This window comes from Panthera pardus, unplaced genomic scaffold (genome assembly GCF_024362965.1).
Source record: "Panthera pardus isolate Hobbes unplaced genomic scaffold, ASM2436296v1 HiC_scaffold_16, whole genome shotgun sequence".
In the NCBI taxonomy this organism is placed as follows: domain Eukaryota; kingdom Metazoa; phylum Chordata; class Mammalia; order Carnivora; family Felidae; genus Panthera; species Panthera pardus.
This window is the reverse complement of record NW_026526721.1, coordinates 122,663,319-122,681,747: the sequence shown is the minus strand read 5'-3', so window position 1 is coordinate 122,681,747 and position 18,429 is coordinate 122,663,319. Positions and strand designations below refer to the sequence as shown.

The following is an 18,429-nucleotide window of genomic DNA, read 5'->3' as shown; positions in this document are numbered from 1 at the left end:
TCAGAAACTGAGCCTGGGGCTCAACAATCTGGATCTTCACAAGCCCTCCAGGTAGAAGTGATGCAGCTCAAGTTCGTGAACCACAGTTCAAGGGGCAGGTGTGACAGGCCCTAGAAACAGCCCTCAACTAGCGTCCAAGACTGACATCTGTGTCGTCATGGTACCAATCCAGCCAGGGATAGTCAGCTCTGCCTGATCTAGCCCCCAGGAAGCCCTTTTCCTCCTTGAGACACGGTGGTGGGGGGGGGGGGGGGGGGGGTGGGGGGGGCAGTGGTGGTAGTGATGGCCAGGTGGTAAGCAGCTGTTGACCAATTACCAAGGTGATGACATCCTGGGGTCCGCTGTGTCTTAACCTCAATTAATCCACAAGCCAGTTAATCAGCCCCCAGAAAATCCAGTGTTGACTGTAATTTTATTTTCATGATTTTTGATTATCACTGACCTCCTTCCACTCCATTACCCTTGTTAATTGAGAATTGACTATGCAGTTAAAATGAATGTTTCCTCCACTAACAGAGCTGTACCAGATTCATCTTAAAGTCCCTTGCAGCTCAAAAAATGTGATGAGTCTACGGATATATTGATCTGATACAATTCATTTCACCAAGAATTTATGAAATTACCACGCAGAGGTCACCTGTTATGCGTTCATACGTCTAAAGGCTCACAGGAAAGAAACGGAGTTTTAGTTGAAGAATAACACTGTATATGGAGAGCCTAACCAGTACTTGGCCGAGACCGGCTTACTGGTTAGCAGTGATGTCTGTATTAAAAGATGCTCAATACGGTGCTACAGATTTGGCAAAGTCCTTGGAAATGCTGAGAAGATAAGGTAAGAGCAAGCACTCTGGGGGCTGTTCGTCTTCACTGGCTGGCTATTTTGATAAGGAAAAATGCAAAGGAAGCAGAGGCTAACAGGAGATCAGGGAACCTGATTATCTATTCCAATGCTGAGTTTGAAAAATGAACCTTCGTGTAAAACCCAAAAGATTACAGAATTTGCCAAAGGAAATGTGCTGGGGAATCTGCAGCAACAATGGAATTCCTAATAAGTAGTATGTACCACGAGGAGACGTTTGATAAAACACCACGGTCCTTTTCTCGTAAAATAACACAGCAAAGGAGTAATGCCACCATGAAGGAAAAGTCAGCCTGCCTGTGCGAGGACAGTCACCCACTGCAGGGAGCCCTTCAGTGACCAGGCATTAAAGAAGACTCGGCCAGCTGTCTCTTACTTTACTCAGGACTGCCTAGAAACACCTCGACAAAAGCAACCGCACAACTAGGAGGGCCAGAACCAGGTCCCATGATATGACTTCCTCTCCAGGCCGGCTCCTCCTCTGAGGACTGTCCCCACCGGGCCCTGTCACGCCCCTCTACCTCAGCTCCCAAGTTCGTCCCTGCCACTGTGGTCATTTATCTGTGGGCCTCCAGAGTGTAGAGTTGTGTCTCATTTAGCTTAAGACTGAGTACATCCTAAGGGCTCTGTGAATGATTTTTATTAAAGAAAGAAAAAATCACTTTTTTTTTTTTATACAAAATTACCACATACAGAGATGTAGAGGAAATAGCATAACGAACTGCCACATAGAGGTCTCCAAACGGTCATTAACACATTTCCACATTTATTTCATCTTTTCTTCCCCCTGGAAGTCTGTTAAAGTCCATTACAAAAACCATGACATTTCACCTCTAAATATTTCAAAAATAAAGGACACTTTCTAAGAATATGAGAGTTTCTTATTTATCCACATCATGCTCACTTCTGATAAAATTAACAATAATTAACAAAAAGTGCTCAATATCCTGTAACACCAGTCCGAATGTCAGCGTATGCCTTCCGAGGAAAGAAAAGATGGATGTAGTTGCGGTGACCCTGAGAGAGCAGATGTGAAGGCCCCCACAGGGCCCAGGAAGCCAATGTGCGTCACTCCTGTCCCACCTGGGGGCCCCACCATTCCCAGGGGTGCAGGAGGGCATGGAAGGCATTCCCTGGAGTGGGGCCTCCTTCTTGAGACTGGGGGGACCTTGCCCCCACAGGCCACCGCATCCAAACACTCCCATGCTCTGTCCAGTCAGCCTGTGGGCGGGCCATCTCTCTTCTCCCACTCAGTGACCAATTTTGCCCAGGACCTGGTGGGGTCAAACGAACCTAGCCTTTAGTCCCAGCACTGTCACTGACAAGCTATTTGACCTTGAGCAAGTGGCCTAACTTCCTGGAGCCTCTGTTTGTTCTTCTGTAATATGGGAAATAAGGCCTGCCTCTGAGGGCCGTCATAAATGAGACCACAGCACAGGCTCTGTCAGAGAGTGCCTAGCAAACTGCCTGGGCCACAGCAAGCTCACTCAAGTTCAGCTGCCGACACTGTGGCAGTACTAACCTTTGAGGCCACAGGGCAGCTAGAGGCATTAGGGTGTGAGGGGCAGGCCGAGAGAGGCCCTATCCTACCAGATCTCTGAGGTAGGGCTTCCCCTGATGGAAGAGGTCACAGGGTCAGTCCTTTCCTAGCTCCCGCTCCCTCAATGCAGGATGGCGTTGCCAGATGAAGGGCTGCAGAAGTGGAGGAGGGAGGCCTGTGGACAATCAGAGTAGAAGTCCCTGTGAGGGGGCCTTTGAACACCTACCTGGGTCATCTGGTATCTCCTACTGACCTAATAGCCCTGAACCTTATCTCAGAGGCACCAACCTTGGTTCCTCAAAGACACCTGCCATCAACTATTCCCCCTTCATTCTGAAATAATGGTCACCACTGCCCAGCACTACCACTGCCTGCCATCAACATTACTATTCATCAAGCACCGACTACATTCCAGGAGATTTGCTGGGTAATTTTCAAACTTTATCTCTCCGACTCCATGCTGCAGTTTTTTGAGACAGGTATGACTATCCCCCTTTGGAGATGTAGTAGTTTCCTGTTGCTGTTGTAACAAATTACCCCAAACTTAGTGGCTAAACACAACATGCATTTTATTATTTTACAGTTCTGGAGCTCAAAAGTCCAAAGGGGTCTCACCAGCTAAAATTAAGGTGTCAGCAGGGCTGAACTCCTTTCAGGAGCTCGAGGGAAGAATCCACTTCTTACCTTTTCCAGCTTTCAGATTCTTCTTACCTTTTTCAGCTGTCACATTCCTTAGTTCATGCCCCCCTTCCATCTTCAAAGCTATTCATGGCTGGCCTAGTCCTATTCACAGTGCATCAGTCTAACTCTCCTGCCCTCCGCTTTCACTTACAAGAACATTTATGACTACATCAATCCCATCTGGATAATCCAAGATAAGGTCAGCTCATTAGCAACCTTAATTCCCCCATGCCATGTAATCGAACTTATTCATGGGTTCCAGAGATTAGGACATAGACTTTTTGGAAGGCCATTATTCTGTCCATCATCACAAGTAAGGAGACTGAAGCACAGGGAGGTAATGGGGTTTACTCAAGGTCACACAGCTATTAAATGGCACTAGACTGAGGAGTGAGATTATGGGAACTCCAACTAAGCTCTGCTCTTGCTGATTTGCTGTGTGACCTTGGGCAAGCCACTTAACTTCTCTGTCCTGTTTCCTCACCTATGAAAAGAAAAGGCTATCTACACACGAAGATGTCTTCTAGCAGCCAGTCTATGACCATCTGAGGATCTGGGCCTTCCCCTAACAATGGACATGGATCACAAGGTTAAGGACCCCATGAACCTTCACCTGGTCTGTCCACACTGACCAAGACTCAAGTACTGACCATGAAAGGGAGAGATGATGACTTGGTCATGGCATGGACATCCCTCTCTCTCCTGGATGGAATTTTCTAAGGCTTTTGTCCTAGGAACCATGGACACATGGATGTAAGGGCACTTTACTGACTTACACCAAACCCCCCTCCCAGCACACCACACAATAGTTGGCCTACTATTGTGTTTCCCCTCCAATTCCCAGCTTAGAGGGAAATAAAGATTAAAGTTTCTTCGTACAATGAAAAGAAAAACAGGGTGTCAGAAAATCAGATAATAAACATATATGGATGTATAGTATTGTTTGTTGGGAATTCCTAAACCAGGGTAGAAAAAAAGCTTTTTTTTTTTTTTTAAATAAATGTTTATTTATTTCAAGGGGGGGGTGCACGTGTGTGTGAGCAGAGGGAGGGGCAGAGAGAGGGGAGAGAGAGAATCCCAAGCAGGCTCCATGCTGTCAGTGAGGAGCCTGATGCAGGGTTTGATCTCACAAACCCTGAGATCATGACCTGAGCCGAAATCAAGAATCAGACACTTAACCAACTGAACCACTTAGGTGCCCCTCTCCTCTTGTTTTTTAATGCAATTTTTATACAGAAATTTTCAAACATATACAAAAGTAGAGAGATTAGGACAATGAACCTTTTCTTGACTCCTAGACCTATGACCTCCAATTCAGGTATTTTTTTTTTTTTAATGCTTATTTATTTTTTGAGACAGGAGAGACAAGGCATGAGCAGGGGAGGGGCAGAGAGAGAGGAAGACACAGAATCCAAAGCAGGCCCCAGGCTCCGAGCTGTCAGCACAGAGCTCGACGTGGGGCTCGAACCTACAAGCTGTGAGATCATGACCTGAGCCAGAGTCGGACACTCAACCGACTGAGCCACACAGGCACCCCCAATTCAGGTATTCTTTACAAGCTGAAATTCTAATTCTGAATTACCATCTGCAGTGGGCAGCTCCATGTGTTGGTCCTGCATCCCTTTGTTTTGAAACCTGCTCTCCCACAGCTCCTTAGGATTCTGGAAAGTCTATCAAGATGCTAAGGAAACTAACTTCCTAGAAAAGCAACTATTACAGGAGACAAATGGACAAATCAGAGCCCCTTTGCTGTGGACGTTGGAGAAAAGAGTGTCTTCTTCTGAAATCAGGAGTTATAAACTCCACATAAACCTGGAGTTGTCATCATCCCTACCTTAGAGAGTGAAGCCAATACAGTGGTAGAAAGAGCTGAAAGAGAGACAGGGTGAGATTCCTAGTGCCATCCTCTGAGCACCTGGATCCAGCTGTGCCTGATACCCTGAAACTTGTCTATTATCGCCATATTCCTAGCTTTAACATAATTTGAAAGAAGTTTCTATTCCTTACAAAAAATTCTAAACATACACCATCCCAGAAAGCTTTCTTTTAAGCCACAGCACAACTGTCAATCTTCCTTGTGGAGGGTCAAGTTTGGCCTCCTTAATTTAACAAAAACAGTGTGTTTTCCTTAAGGCATGCATTTCCTAACAGAAACAGAAAAAGTATGTGATTTAAGCATATTTCCTCAACAAGGGAAGAATTCTGTTTTGCTGGATTTCTATAGGACAGTAACTCATCAATGATATATCTTAGTACTATATGATGACCACCACCCACACTTTCCCCCAATGACCCCTGCTGGTGCTACTTTTGGATAAGACAAGCTGTCAGAGAGTGGTTCTGGGCTGGCCCGGCTTGGGCCTGAACCCACAAGACCAAGCAAAACAGAATGGGACCTGATTTCAGTTTCGGGGACAGGCTGGAGTGATAACAGGAACTAGGAGATGTGGCCACAAGTGAAATTAGAGGAGGGGAACACAGAGCACCCCTATACTTAATCACCTACCCCTGCTCTTCCTTCTTCTCGGCTCTTCAGTACAGGCCACCTCTGTATGGTGTGGACACAGAGCGCCCTGTACTAGGTAGAGCAGAAATGAGTGACGGTGGCCACAGTCCAGGAGAGGAGGCAGGGGAAATGCCATGATGGGATGAGAGGAGAGGTGGATAGGAGGAGGATGCACAAAATTGCCCACAGCTCTCAAGGAAGGCTTCCAGTACATTCTCTCACCTGAAGGATGGCATATTTGACTGCGGTAATGCCTGCACTTGCCTGGTGCCCACAGATAGAGAACTAATTAAGTAAACTAAGGTAAAGGCACAGAGTACAATACTCTGCATCTGTGTGTGTGTGTGTGTGTGTGTGTGTGTGTGTGTGAGAGAGAGAGAGAGAGAGAGAGAGAGAGAGAGAGAGAGAGAGCGCGAAGGGAAGGAGGGAAAACAAGACAGCTCTCTGTGTACTGATAAGGAAATCTCTCCCAGATATATTGTTAAGGAGACACAAAAAAGCAAAGCACAGAACAGAAATATAAAAATACCTATAAATGCTGAAAGAATATAAAGCAACAGAGCAGTGTGGCTGTCTATGGGGAGGCAGGCATTCGGGATGAGAAAGAATATTTTCAGAGTATACATTTACACTTATTTTTTCTGAACTTTCCAACCATGTGAACATGTCACCTACTCAAGAAAATTTTTAAACAAAACAGAAAACTGCGACATTGCAGGTAGTTCTCAAAGGAACAGTCACACCTGTGTGGGGACCGTGGCACAATGTATTTTCCAGCATAGCCATCATGTGACAGGCCTTCCATCAAGAGGTGGGTCTATGTTCCATCCCCTTGAAGCTGGGAGCGATGGTAAATAGGGCAAAAGTGACATTATGAGACTTCTGAAGGTGGCCCCCTGGGATACCCGGTCTCGGAACCCAGCTGCCATGCTGTGAGGAACCCAGGCCATATGACAACATGTTCCAGCCAACAGCCTGGCTCAGGTCCCGGCCACCAGGCCTTGAGATGGCTCCAGCCCCTGCTACCATCTAACTGCCACTGAATGAGAGACCCAGAGTGAGACCTGCCTAGCTGAGTCCAGTGAACACCTGGAACTGTGAGAGATGCTAATTAAATGACTGTTTGCTTTTAGGCCCCTAAGCATTGAGGAGGAGCTCTTGGTTTGTGCCCCTGTCTGACGCTTCATTTTCCAAGATGGAAGTTTTCGGACAGACTTACAACACTTGACCTGAGGAGGTAGCAGAAACAACCTGAGAGGGGCAAGTGTTTGGCTGGCCCTGTGAAAATACGAATCATCTAGAACAAGTGCAAGATGCTGACTCTGGATGCCAATGGGAATCACAAGAGGCACCATTCAGCAGGCTGAAGGTCTGGGCAGAGAGGGGGTGCACGAAGATGAGGATGCAAGAGGCATCTATGTAAAGGTGATAGTTAAAAACCAGGGGCATGGATGAAATCATTCAGGTGGAGTGCACGGACAAGAGGAGACCAAGGGGAGAACCCTCGGGCTGTCCCCCTGAAAATGCCAGCAGAGGAAAGGCAGCGGGTAGAGAGATCAAAGAAGAGGCAATCAGGCAGGAAGGAGGAAAATCCAAGAAAGAAGGGTTCAAGAGCTGAGCCTGGTCAGAGGCCTCAATGTTGTATAGAAGACATGTACAGGGAAAGCGCAGAAGACCTGGCAACGTGTCAGTCACTGGTAACCTACAGCAGAGCAGTCTTTCCCAAGTGGTAGGGAAAAAAAAAAATTAAAATCTCAATGCATTCCCATTAATACAAATTACTTCAATCGAATAGCAAATAATGTGGACCTCCCTGCTTTATCTTCTGAGAAACACGAAAGGGAAAAAAAGGAAGAAAGGAAGCACATCAAATGCATGTGGTAGAAGGGAAAAGGCAAAGGCGACTACCATGGAGGAACTGAGTAACCACCATCCGAATGACAGAGACATGAATAAAAAGGTACAAGGTAATCAAACCAACTGCCTCTTGCATTTTTTTTTCTTTCTCTTTTGTAGCGGGACTATGAAAGATTTCCTTGGCCGGCCATCCAAAGCAATGACAAGGATGAGTAAAAAGGTGTGCAAGAGCGCTGGGAGTCCACAGGCTTCCCCCAGTGAGCCGGGTCTGATGAGCTGCAGGGAGCACTTTACGGAGGAGCATGCAGGAGGATGCAGGAGCGATGTCTGCCATGCACGCAGGACGCGGGAACAGGACATAAACATTGGGATCCTCCATCTCATTCTTGGCAGAATGCATGTTGAACCATAGCTTCAAGGGAAATGGCCTCATTCCTCTAGAACACTCGAATCCGGAATCTTTTCCACACAAATTCTAACATGCCCATAACTCAAAGGGTTTAGCTCCGAAGCCCTACTGAGCTTGCTACAGGAACAATTTTAAATCACCTCTTGGAGTAGTAAGGCCTTCGTTTGTAGTGATAAATATTCCAGTGGAGTTGGTAATGATAAGTACATGGAAACGGTTTCTAGAATCTGCATTATGCCCCCAAATTTCTGCCACTATTCCTCTTCCGTGCATAGAAAAAAAAACAAGCATATTAAATGGATTGAGACCCACAAAACTACAGAGTGCATTAAGTTGAAATGTCAGCACAACCATTTTGTACGCCTCAGTTGTGAATAGATGTTTTGATGAAGAGCTTACTAAATCTTTAATTGGAGATAGAATGTTTCTACATAAAGGCAATGACTACAAAACATTTATCACAGTGCCGAACGCCATCACTACAGAAATTCTCTCCCATCCTTTGGTATTACTGTCAGTATGGCGAATTCAGTATTAATATTAAAACACAGCACTGGAGATATAATCGTGGGTTGACAAATGAGCTTAAATGTTGTCTCCCAATGAATTTTTCTTTTAAGATCATCTTAATGCACTTGAGAAATAACAGAAAACAGTCAAGGCACAACAAAGGTGGAAACACTGCCACAATAAAGATCAATCTTATTACACATTCGAGCCCTCTTTTCAAATGTTGGGGCTCACACTGTACAGCTGTGAACACTAGCATTCTGCCACTTAAATCAAATATTAATAGGCTATCCCAGCTCACAGGGAAAGATATGGTGATACTTTTCTTGTTTAAAGACTTCTTTCCACAATTTTTCATAGACTTTTGGGGTTTTGCTTGCTCCTTAATGCACTCTTCCATTTAGTATAAAAGGGTCTCTGATTCAGCACGGAATTCTGAACTTGGTTCTGTTCAATTTAGTACACTGATAATGTTCAAGGTGATCAGGGAAGAGGGTCACAGCAGACACTGTCAGTGCTGTGCTCTGAGCATTCAGGCCTCAACTGTTTTAGGGCGCACCAGCTTGATTTCCACGTGCTACCATCCGCATCCCTTTGCCCTGGAGTTTCACCTGGGGACGGGAAGCTGCCAGAAGTCCTAGAGAATTAACCCCACGTAAGGAGCAACGCCCAACCAATGACGGACAGCAGTGGTGGTATAGTCTCAGTCCCAAGCCCCACAAGAAACTAACTCTGGGATGCGGGCTTCACACTGGCTGTGAGAGATTCCCAGCAGATGTAAACTCCAGCGGTCCACACTGGTGACCTGCTCAGTGATGTCCTTCTCTGGCTCATTTCCCTATTTCCTGCTAGTGCTTCATGGGATGTCCTCCCAAATCAATCACCACGCTCAAATTCTTGTCTCAGATAAAGATGCGTATTATGATGTCTCATTGTACGGCCAACTGAATGAGTTCGAGAACTGCTGCTAGGCCCTTGCCAGCACTAGGCAGAGAGGATACATGGGTTTGGGGCCAACAAAGGGAGAGCAGATATTAAGAATATAAAACCTAGCCCCAGGAGCACCTGGGTGGCTCAGTCGGTTAAGCTTCTGACTCTTGGTTTCAACTCAGGTCATAATCTCACGATTTGTGAGTTTGAGCTCTGCACGGCTCTCTGCTGACAATACAGAGCCTGCTTGGGATTCTCTCTCTCCCTCTCTCTGTCTGCACCTCCCCTGTTTGCTCGTTGTCTTTCACAATAAATAAATAAAAACTAAAAAAAAAAAACAAAAAACCGAAAACAAAACACACACACACAACAAACTAGTCCCAAAGATACTGGAGTACCAAGGCCTGAGTGGTGACAAGAAGCCAGAGTGACATCCGGGCTGCTCCAGACAAGGGCTGACCTGAAGTGTGTGTGTGTGTGTGTGCGTGTTGTGGGCAGAGATGCCTAAAACTTTTCCAGCAAGGTCCTCAAAGGTTGCAGACCCAAATCCCCTACCCTCACCCCACCAGTGAAGACCGGGAGGCCAGCAGAAGGATATGAAGTTACAAGGTGGGGAGGGGCGGTAGCTTCTTCAGCTTAAAAACCCTGAGAATCTGAATCTACACGCCAGAGCGAGCGCATCTGCAGGCCATTTAGATAGTGGACCCAGAGTATGTCCTTTGACCAGAGACATGGAGGCAGGGAGCCAACCCTGGCTTTAGGAACTATTGATTGAAAGATTTAATCAGGATAAGGCCATAAATGTAGTGCCCTTAAAACTGCAAACAACATGAAGATCATTATTTAACTTGGCTTGTTTCAGGATTTTTTTTTAAAGGAGAGTAAAAGTACAATATACAAAGTTTGAAATGTGAAAAAAAATTATTCCTACTTCCACTGCTGCAATGCAATTCTTTTTCCCTTCGAGGCATCCCTTGCAGACTGTTTCCCTGAATGTGCACTTAATGTAATAGCATTCTGTTCGCTGAGCACAGAATGACTTCCCAAGTTACTAATCTTCTTAGTTCTAAATACTGCATAATATTCCATCAACCTAATTTTTGGTAATTTGAATATACCCTCCTATACTATATATTCAGGTCACTTCTAAAAAATTTTTTTAATGTTTATTTATTTTTGAGAGAGAGCACACACGAGTGGGGGAGGGGCGGAGAGAGAGGGAGACACCGAATCTGAAGCAGGCTCCTGGCTCCAAGCTGTCAGCACAGAGCCTGACCGTGGGGCTTGAACTCAGGAACCCTGAGATCATGACCTGAGCCGTAAAGTCAGACATTGAACCTACTGAGCCACCCAGGCACCCCTTGGGTCACATCTAAGTTTTCCCCATTATAAATAATGATGCATCTTTATACAGCAGGTTTTTTCACTTTTCAAATTATTTTTTTAAGACAGAATCCCAGAGGAAGCCAAAGTATTGGTAGCACTTCAGCGACCCCTGCAACAGGCAGCCCCCCTACCTTTATCATCTGCAGTCCTTTGATTACTCCCAAAATACAAAGTGGACGAAACACTGGCATCCTTTTTCTCATACATACAAAGATTAAGACAAGCTTGACCAACAACAGCATTTTAAAACTTACACAGAAGACCAGACAGAGAACCAAAATGCAAAGCAGTCTTTGATACTATGCCTAGGGTCCATGCAGTAAACACAAACACCTACTTCTGATCTCTAAAACGAACATTTGAAAGTGGATAGCAATTTCAATTTAGACTCCCACACACTAATTCATGCAACAGGCATTCTGCGCTAATGAGCACCTGCTCACAGAGAGACTTCTAGCCTTTGAAAGCCCGCTCTTTGCCTGGCGTGGTGTGGTCCCCTTCATGACACTGCCATTCACTCTCTCCCACAAGCAACTTACTCGGCCAGAATTCGGGTGAGTTCCACGCTTGTTCTCATCATTCTTTTCCCTCCTCAATTGCAAAAGCTTTTCAGCGAACAGACTAGCTGATAGCAGAGCCGTTGATGGCTGTGGTTAGGATGTAATTAGGCTGAACTGTGTTGGTCGGCCTTGCTCCCCACTCTTCTCTGTTAAACACCGGGAGGAGGTGACAAGGACCAGAATCGAGGCACTAAACCCTTACATGTCTGTCTTTAATAATGTTAACTCTGCTTCTGCAAGTCAGTTCCAACACTCCTCCCTGGGCTGTGTCCTGCCTTAACGGTTCACTTTTATAGGAGGAAGCAAGGGAGGAGGAAAGACGGAAGGGGAAAAGCGGGAAGATTAGCTCTAATTTCAAACCATCTTAGGAGCTCTGAAAAGTTCCACATTGACTGATGGACACATTTACTCCCCAGAGCCTTTTTTCATAAATACTTACCACTTAACATGCACTTCCAAGGGGAATAAACACTGTCACTGAGTGCCATCCTTATGGGAGGGAGATTTCCAGAGCCACTTCTTTTCTCCATGGCTCAGGGCCACAGGATTACGATCCTATTAAAGCTGTGCCCTGCGAATACGGCAGTCACACCCACCCCACCAAGACTGACCTTCTCAGTTTCTGCACAGCAATGCTAGTTGCCTTCCTTTGCTTCGGGGAAGATGGTAGCTCATCTCCTGTAATAAGGTCCACGTCTGAGACTGGTGGGGATCGAAGATGTATTTTGCCCTCAGCTCTGGCCAAACAAATACAATAACTCTCTGGTAATATTCAGTCCTGAAGACAGAATGTTTCCTGGGGCTGTTTGGATCATGTCTTATTTGAAACCGTGCTGTTAGTGTTATTTTCTCCTTGCTCTCATTGGAACTGAACGGGACTGAAGGCAGGCACGGTGTCCCTCTGGAGGAGGTTCCTCTCGAGTGACTGTGCTGGGACAGCACTAGCTCCAACTGGATAAAATCTATGCTGGAACCTTAGCCTGTGTGCCCAGGGGTATCAAGGAAGGAAAAAACAGACTTTCAGATAGACCCTGTCACTCAGAAGGGAGAGGGCTCCAGGGCCCATCTCCCAGATTTACCCTCCGGTGAGCCAGATGGCCTGACTGCTGTCACCACCCAGTAGATGTGTGAGGCTAACTGGTGCACCCAATGAGACAACATCCAAGGAGGGGCTCTGCAAACTCCAAAGGGTTAAATAAATTGAACATGAGAATTCTTCTCCCATTTCGAAGCTAAAGCACAATTACTTTGGTTTTAAGTTTATTTATTTTTGAGAAGCAGGGGGCGGGGGCAGAAAGAGAGAACCCCAAGCAGGCTCTGCTGTCAGTGTAGAGCCTGATGCGGGGCTCGAACTCACGAACCGTGAGATCATGACCTAAGCTGAACCAAGAGTTGGACGCTCAACCAACTGTGCCACCCCAGGCGTCCTGAAATTCCTTTAAAAAAATTTTTTTTTTTCTTAATGTTTATTATTGAGAGACAGAGCATGGGCATGGGAGGGGCAAAGAGAGGGGAGACACAGAATCCAAAGCAGGCTCCAGGCTCCAAGCTGTCAGCACAGAGCCTGACGCAGGGCTCGAACCCACAAACCGTGAGATCATGACCTGAGCTGAAGTCAGATGCTTAACCAACTGAGCCACCCAGGTGCCCCCTGCAATTCTTTTTTAAAGTACACATTCTTACAAGATTACCTTGGCAGCATAAAACACTGTTTACCAGAATTCATAGAAAAATACCACCCAATGGTCTTCAAAGGTCTATAAATGAGCATGAGCCTCCAACCAACATTTATGGCCATATGTTATATCAATAGAGACTTTATTTCTGTATCCGTTCCACCTTTCCACATTCTTGTGGCAGGCCAGACTTCTTGACAATAGTCAATCCAGTTTATAACATGACATTGTGTGTGTTCATGTGCTTAATTCTGTCTGTCTTTATAACCTGTCTCATGATGTCTATGGGCCACATGAGGGTTGAGACTGTGTCATTTTGGCTCGGCATTCTAATCCCCGGGACATTGCCTGAAGGATTTATGGAAGGAAGGAAGGAAGGAAGGAAGGAAGGAAGGAAGGAAGGAAGGAAGGAAGGAAAGAAAGGAGGGAGGGAGGACAACGAGCCAGGCACGGTGGTGGGCCCCAAGAACACCTGGTCCAATAGCTGCAGAAGTGCTCACAGCCCAGTCCAGGTCAGCTGGAGAAGGGCATGGCCGGCACAGGTGCCCATCAGGACTGTGGGAAGGAAGAGTGGATTCAGAACGGCTTCCCTGCAATGGGCAGGGCTTCTGCAGCTGCTCCAGAGATTCTAGCTTTAGGGGCGGCTCTGGGCAGAGGCAGGGACAGCGGGGAGGCACAGAGATGCAGATTAGAACTACACTGCACAGGAGGCCAGGCCCAGAGATGGTGCTCCTAGGTGAAAGCTCTCACTTCCAGAAGACACTGTCACCCTCATCCAAGGCCCCTGCATGCAAAATCCCATCCCTGAGAACCTTAGATTTCCCCAGATTCATACTAGCAACAGAATGAATGCCTTTCTATTCCTATTTCCCAGATTGCTGCTACGGGTCTACGTGCACGTGAGAGAGACAATGATGAGGGAACCCTAAGTCCACCGTGGTTTGTTAAACAGCACCACGCAGAACTGCATGGCTGAAACAGTGGGGTAGAAGCTGCCATCCCGAGGCCTGTCCTGCAAAATGGGATACATCTGTCTTCACCAGGGAACTATGATAAACGAGCAAAGACAGACACTGGTCAGGACAAGCCACTTTATTTAAGAGCTTCGACAGCCCAAAGTGGTTTAACATAGAGGCATAGAAGATTTATCTGGATGATAAAACACTTGAACTTGAAAGGCACATAAATTATAATTTTGTAGGGTTTTTTCCTTTTAAGATTTCATATAGTCAAAGGCTTTAAGTAATGAGTGAAATGCACATAAAGTTGACTTAATTTCATACACGTTGTCTGGTTAGAGTCTGCAGAGAGTCTTTGCTTCTAGATGGGACTGAGTTCAGAGTTAATGCCACACACCCATGTCTGTGGCCTTCTGTTTCCACATCATGGTGGACATCATTTGGAGGATTGATAAACAGAAAAATAATAATGGCAACGTTAGTGATTGAGCACTCACTATACCACAGTCTGTGCAGTGAAGACTGTACTTTATACACTTATACACGAGCATTACTTACTACTCCTAACAGCCCTGTGAGTTACGTACTATAGAAAGAGGACTTCAATTACTTTCCCTTTGACCTCAAGCTTTCTAATTAAGTTCTTCTTTCCAGCTTATCTCTTAACGAGGCAAGGGACCCTGCAGGAAAGCATCCCCTGATGGGAACCAAGACTACCCTACCCCCTCAAACAATAAGGAATGCCCTGAGCCAGCAAGACCCCCTGTGACTGACCCCAGGACAATGGACTTGACCTTAATTGCCCACCTGCATACACCCACCCACCTTCATCCCACATTTTCCTTATATAAACCTGGAACTATTTTTGGCACTTGGGCAACAATCTTCAAGACCCTAGTCTGCTGTCTTCCTGGTGTTGGCGTCACTGAAATAAATTCCTTTCTTGTGTTACCACCACTCCTCTCTGCCTTTGGATTCTGTCAACAGTAAGTGGCCCAGCCTGGTCTGTTTGGAGACCTTGGAGCCAGATGCTCTTGCATCCCTGCACCCTGGCTACACCATGGCTCCCAGTTTTCCAGATGCAAAAACTGAGCTTTAGAGTGCTTCTGTGACGCACAGGAGGTCACACAAGCAATTTAATCGGACTCCAAAGCTGCAGCATTCACCACCACACTGCAGTGTACATGAAAATAAGCACTTGCCTTTAGCAAGGACTTGAAAACACTAGCTATTTTGCCTTATCTGTATACTCCTTTTTGTTTTGTTTTGTTTTGTTTTAAACAACACACTTTAACACAGAATTTTGCCTTGTGAGTTTATGTTCAGTCATTCGTCCATTCACCATTCATTCTGGGCCCAGTACTCTGCTGGATGCAAGATTTACAGGATTGGATTCCCCAGCTTCTAAACTAGTCTCAGGCAATTACTGTACCCAGATGAAGGGCAGGGCAGGATGGGGCAGGGGCAGCCCCTCACAGGGGACCCATAATGAGCTGTGGGTTAGAGATGCACCCGAAGGAGACAATTTTAGATCTTTTACACTCTGGTCCCCACCCCCTCCCTTAACCCATAAATTTCTGGGCCTTTCCTTGGCCAGAGTCTTCAAAGACCTCAAACTCCCCAGGCCTCTGGACAGAGTGGCTCCCCAAGAGGCCTTTTATCATGCAGAACACTCCCTTCTCCGGTCCCAGCTGAAGTTTTGCGGTAAAACCAGTGCCCCAGATAACACAGCTCCTCAGCTAATCACCCTGGACAGACCCTCAGAGCCACCCCCTCGCCCCCACCTCCACTCTCCCCCTGCCTTGTTTCACCAATTTTTGTCCCAAATAAGAGATAACAGCAGCAGCAGTAGTAGTAACTGCCTACATGTCAGGCACTGCTCAATGTACTTTGGGTACACTATCTCATTAAATCCCATAATAATCCTCTGCCCTGCAAACTGTTACTCTTCCTATTTAGTTCATTTAGGGGAAGAGGAAGGGAGTTAATATTTCTTCAGGGTCAACTGTATGCCAACCACTGTTAAGCTTGCACAATCAGATAAGTGACCTGCCCAGGGTTGGTCACAGAGCTGGGAAATAAGGAGTAAGAATCTGAACCCAGGTCTGTGACCGCCTGGCCTAGTGTTTCCCTTCCCTTCTCTATGGCTGGCACTGCTGAGGTTTGCAAAGACAGCCCTCTCTCCCTCTTCCTCCAGCACCCTTCTGTTAACATCGGTCCTGTTTTTATTACCACCACCCACAAACAGTGACAGACTCCTCTCTCAACTGTGTCCCCTGACTCTCTGGGCCTCCCAGCCAGTTTTCATGGAGCAGATCCTAAAGTCTACACCAACAGTGTAAACAGAGGCAAAGAAGAAACTGGGATCATTCAAGCCAATAAAACACACCAAGAGGCTAACAGGTGTTTCCTGAAGTGCCCACCCCATCCCACCCCCATCTTAAATCCCTGGGGTTTCAAGATCTGAGGGGTCCTCAGCTAGGGATCAGAGGCTTAAGTCCTCTGGGGGAGTTTTTTGGCCAGTTGTCAGGGGTGACACCACCAATGAGAGTGAGCATGTAACTATATGCTCTGTCAGAGTGTGAGACTTAAGTTCTGGGGGCTCATGGAACTGGCAGTAACAGGTGAGGCTTTCTGAGAAATGGTTACCTCCCCAGAAGCAGAGGGTCGCTCCCCAGCAAGGCCAGAGCGTCAGAAGCCCTCCTCTGATGACTCCCAGAGCACTGAGCCCACCAGGCTGAAACTCGGTTTACTTCACCTGGCCCACCCTACAGGAGCTCTAGGAGGGCAGGCCGGAGGCAGATTTCTCACTGAACTCTCAGAAGCAATAAAAAGGGAGTACTAGTTAAATGTTTCCAGAATAAATCACCAAAGACAGCATCATTTTAGAGAAAAGGCTGTTTGAGAGATTCTACTCAGACTAAGGACCAGGACTCCAGGAGAGGGGAAGTGTGTTTGCTCAGAGGCTGGCACACTCTTTAGTCCAGATCAGCATCCTGCTCCATTCAGAAACGTTTCCAAATGTACTTCACTTACACCTGGGAACACCGCTCAGTCATGTAAATTCAACGCCCCAGTCTTCAATGCGTAGACCCCCCCCCCAATTTTATAGAGCAGAAAGTTCAGGAATTGGCTTCCCCCCGCCCAGCTCTCTAAAGGCAGGCCCCACATACAAGCCACGTTCTCTCCTAACACAATGTGTCTGCTGTGTTGTTCTCCACCCTGGAATTGACTCATGCTGAAGTTTGTGCTCCAGCACCCTTCACATTTGGGACCGCCGGTTAAATCCTCCCCTGCAACCTGCACTTTCTATCTTCACAGCTCTTACAGGGGTCTTACCCACTACACTGTGAGTTCCACCGCAGCGGGCACCACGTTCGTTCGCCCACTTCTGTATGCCCAGCACTTGGCCCAGTGGCCGGCACTCGGTGGCACACGGTAAGTTTCCGCAGGCTGCCAGAGTGGGAAAGGTGGGATCCGAACTCGTGTCTGCCGGGTTCGGGTCAGAGCCAAATGGTTCTAGGGGTTACACCACGCTGCGGCGAGAATGCGCGGTGCGCGGGTGTACTGGGGAGGCGTTCTACAGTCTCTCCCACCAAGGACTGCTGCCGGGCTCCGCACCCCGCCGCCACCTGTAGCCACAGCGCCCAGGTGTGGGCCGGCGCCCTCCAGGGCAAAAACGGGCTGGTGGCGCTTACCTGCGTGCGGCGAGGCTCCGCAGAAGCACTCTGTGAGCCTCGGGGGACTGCCAAGGACTGGGGTATCCGGCTTGGCCCGCCCGCGGCCCTGCACCCGAAGACCGCGCGGGACGACGCCTGGTCTCGCTGCGCAAGGCCCTCTGCGGCCTGGGAGCTACGCGGAGAGCGGAGCGCGGCCCGGCCCGCCCCCCGCGCGGGGGTAGGGCGGGTCTAAAGCTAACTTGACCCCGGGCTCCCCGGGCGCCCTGCCGTGGGCGGAGTCAGAGGTAAACTTAGCACTGCGCCCCGCCCCCTCGGTGGGGGCGGTCCCTAAGGGGGAACGAGGCACTGCGTCCCGCCCCTTCGTTCTAGGCCCCGCCCTCCCGCCCCACCCCAATCCCCGTCCTGCTCTCACCCGCTAGCCCTTTTTGTGTTGCGTGTCCCTTTGCTTTTTATTTTATTGTTTTGTGTTCCGTTTTCTTATTTTTATTTCTGTATTTTTAAAAGATCGAATTAAAAAACGTATCAAAGTAATGCATGAACACTCTTTACAAAATAAAGTTACCTAATGTTCTTATAATGAAAGCAACAAGCCCTTCTCCCTTGCTCCCCACACGTGGCCCTTTATATGAGTTCCTCCATTTAGTTCTTCTGGTGGTCACCCCCTTGTCGCTAAAAAAAAAAAAAAAAAAAAAGCTTACATAGCGATTTCTTGATTTATCTATTGACTTTCTGCCATGTTAGATGAGGATTTACTCTCTTACTGTGCCCCTGCTTCCCTTTTCCTGACAAATTTACACCTCTATTCTTAAGTCCTGCCCTGGTGAGCTCTGAGACCTCAAGACAGGAGTAGAGGAAGGCTTTCTGGGACCTGCAGCT

At 47.3% G+C, this 18,429-nt stretch overlaps 1 protein-coding gene across 5 annotated transcripts in view; it reads right to left on the bottom strand.

Moving 5' to 3' along the window:
• NMNAT3 (nicotinamide nucleotide adenylyltransferase 3) overlaps nucleotides 1-17,774 on the bottom strand; it is a 114,850-nt gene extending 97,076 nt beyond the window's left edge. For 2 of the 5 annotated variants that reach the window (XM_053903769.1, XM_053903770.1), the window contains exon 1: nucleotides 17,572-17,773. The gene's annotated coding sequence lies outside the window, so the exon portion shown is untranslated. Of the gene's footprint in view, nucleotides 1-17,571 lie in introns of all 5 variants that reach the window. The other 3 variants (XM_053903767.1, XM_053903771.1, XM_053903768.1) reach the window with 2 other exon arrangements.
• Nucleotides 17,775-18,429: the final 655 nt, after the last annotated feature.